Source organism: Marmota marmota, unplaced genomic scaffold (assembly GCF_001458135.2).
Source record: "Marmota marmota marmota unplaced genomic scaffold, marMar, whole genome shotgun sequence".
NCBI lineage: Eukaryota > Metazoa > Chordata > Mammalia > Rodentia > Sciuridae > Marmota > Marmota marmota.
In genome coordinates, this window is record NW_026000174.1 from 57,227,270 (window position 1) to 57,230,416 (window position 3,147).

General features: G+C 36.5%; 1 pseudogene; it reads left to right on the forward strand.

Moving 5' to 3' along the window:
• The first annotated feature begins 360 nt into the window (after nucleotides 1-360).
• LOC107158870 lies at nucleotides 361-1,345 on the forward strand (annotated as a pseudogene).
• Nucleotides 1,346-3,147: the final 1,802 nt, after the last annotated feature.

The window sequence follows — 3,147 nt, forward strand, 5'->3', positions numbered from 1 at the left end:
CTCAATAAGCTCTACTCACAATAATATTAAAATACTTATAAGTAGTCTGCAGGTGGTATACTCCTGTAATCCCAGAGGCTCAGAAGGTGAAGGCAGGAGGATTGCAAGTTCAAAGCTGATCTTAGCAACTTAACAAGACCCTAAGACACTTAGTGAGATTTTGTCTCAAAAAATTAAAAAAGAGCTGGCAGTGTGTCTTAGTGCTTATACACCACAAGGTTCAATTACTGGTACAAAAATAAATCATAAGTAAATAGGAGCTTGTTGGTGTGACTATTACTATTAAAACTAGTTTGATGCAATTTTTATTCTACTTGCAGAACCACATCATCAGTTTTATGTTAACCATTTCATAAGATCATGAAAAATCAAAGCTTCATAACTGAATTTATCTTCATGGGGCTTTCACAAAATCCTACTATTCAGAAAATATTATTTGTTGTGTTTTTGTTGGTCTACATTGCAACTGTTGTAGGCAATATGTTGATTGTAGTGACCATCCTCTGTAGCCCTGCACTGCTGGGCTCCCCCATGTACTTCTTCTTGGCAGTCTTGTCCTTCCTGGATGCCTGTTACTCCTCTGTCATCACACCAAAGATGGTTGTGGACTCCATTCGTAAAAGGAAAGTCATCACGTTTGAAGGATGCATGATTCAACTTTTTACTGAACACTTATTTGGTGGGGTAGAGGTGATTATCCTCTCAGCCATGGCCTATGACCGCTATGTAGCCATTTGCAAGCCTCTGCACTACTCTGCCATCATGAACTGGAGGCTCTGTGGCATTCTGGTGGGGGTGTCCTGGATAGGTGGCTTCTTGCATGCCATCACACTGGTTCTGCTCACTTTCAACCTTCCCTTTTGTGGCTCTAATGTCATCGATCATTTCATATGTGAGTTGTACCCTTTACTGGAGCTGGCCTGCACTGACACTCGTGTCCTAGGCCTCTTGGTGATCGCCAACAGTGGGTTAATCTGCATCATCAACTTCTCCTTGTTGTTGGTCTCCTATGGCGTCATCTTGTTCTCCCTGAGAACACACAGTGCTGAAGGGCGGAGGAAAGCTCTGTCCACCTGTGGATCTCACATTACTGTTGTGGTTTTGTTCTTCGTCCCATGCATCTTTATATATGCACGGCCTCCATCTACCTTCTCTTTTGATAAAGAAGTGGAAATGTTTTACACTGTCTTCACTCCCTTGCTCAATCCTTTGGTTTATACTCTGAGAAACAAGGAAATGAAAGGTGCCATGAGGAAATTGTGGAAGAGACTTGGTGGTTTCTGATAAATATATTATATTACAGTACAAAAAGTATGATGTAGAGTATAAAGAAGTTATTATTTAGTTAGACAATTTTTGGCATATTCCTTATATGGAAAGAGATTACATAATTCTAAGATGATATTATACTGAGGGGGGAGTAAGTGTTGCCTACTAAATAGCTGTCATATGAAAATTAAAGATAGTTCAATTTAATATTTTCTTAAATTTATTAAAAATTGGAAATAATTTAATTTATAAAAATGATTTCCATTCATATTATGCTTTGTAAAATAGAAAAATATTTGTGGAAGAAAATATTAGAAATTAGAACATTTGAAGTGAAAAGAATGTTCAGTATCAGAATGTTTTCTGATACTGAAGTCATTGATTCTGATGTATAACATCAGGATTTAAGAATATCAAAGAGATGCTCTTTTAAGGCACACTTCATCTTAAATGTGGATCCAGTATCATATGCTAGAGTTGAGACACTTCTTGAATTTGAGGATAACATCTGATTGGTCCACTGCTGCCTATGGTAGTGGTCCCTTGGGTCAAGTGACCACCTCATACCAATCAGCTACTGCAGAGAAGTTGGAGCTATTCCACAGGAGGGTCAGCATTACAATCAAAGTTAACTTCTGAGACAATGCACTACTAGGTATATCAGGTCAAAGCTACAGGCATAGTGGGCACACTTTCCCCACACTCCCACAGAGGGAATAGAAACCAGAAGTACCAGATGTAAATGCAGATTTTCAAAAGAGGATTGACTACAGTTTACTTGGTGATTTTCATTTCCTGAGTTCATGTTCCCAAGTGCAAATCATTCATTTGAGCAATTATCAATAAAGAGATCATTCCAATTTATAAAAATACTTGGTTTTATTACTATGCTTTATTAGTCTCAGGTTGTCAAGTGTAACAGGTAGTAAATTTATTGAGAGTTTAATATTTATTTATTTTTTCCAAAAAAACAAAAACAAAAACAAAAAACGGACAAAACACTCATGACATGCCAGTTTAGTATTATGGATAAAAATAGTAAATAACCTCTCTTTTTCCCCTCTCCTTAAATTTTCATGCCACCCTCAAAGTAAAAGACCATATTAGTAGTCTTTCTCATAATAGACATGCAAATGTACTTGAAGTACATTTTCACCCCTGAAAATGTACTTCAAGTATTACATTATTAGTCTAAAACCTTAACTGGACAATGTGGGGGTCCTGCAGGAGACTAAGAGTGTGACAAGGCTCAGACATGCAAGTGTGCTTCTCCTTCACCTTTTCCTTTCTTCACATCTGCCTGTCTTCAGAGTAGGAGTAGCTTCTTCATGCCCTCTGCCTTCCAAGTTCCTCATATTTGACTTCATTTATCCCTAAGAACTACCTCATGAATTATGGATCTGCTAGATTGGCTTCATTGCTTTATGAACCTGTGAAGCCAAGATTTGAAATGTAGCTATAAAATAAAATACTATTCTGGCCAGTTTCACTGACCAACACCAATTCATGTTTGCTCCACCATATGCTCAAATTCAAGCATTTTAAAATTATTTTAATGCCCAACATTTATTTCATCATGGATTTTGTAGTTATATACAAGGTAAAAATTCACTAATATTCAGCAGGAGAATAAACAAATACTGAAAGACATCTACTTAACCCTTTCATTCCCACTAGTTTATTGAACAACAGTAATTCAAAATTCTCCCCCAAACCATGGTTGCTTTGGTTTTCCATTTTGTTTTCTATGTTGATTACTTTGGCATGATGAAGCTCATTTCAATCTTTTCAACTTTTAGGCCATTAAAATGTTATGCTAATTATAATTTTAGTAATGATAGTTTTTGTAATTATTCAAAGAGTTTTCAGAAACACATT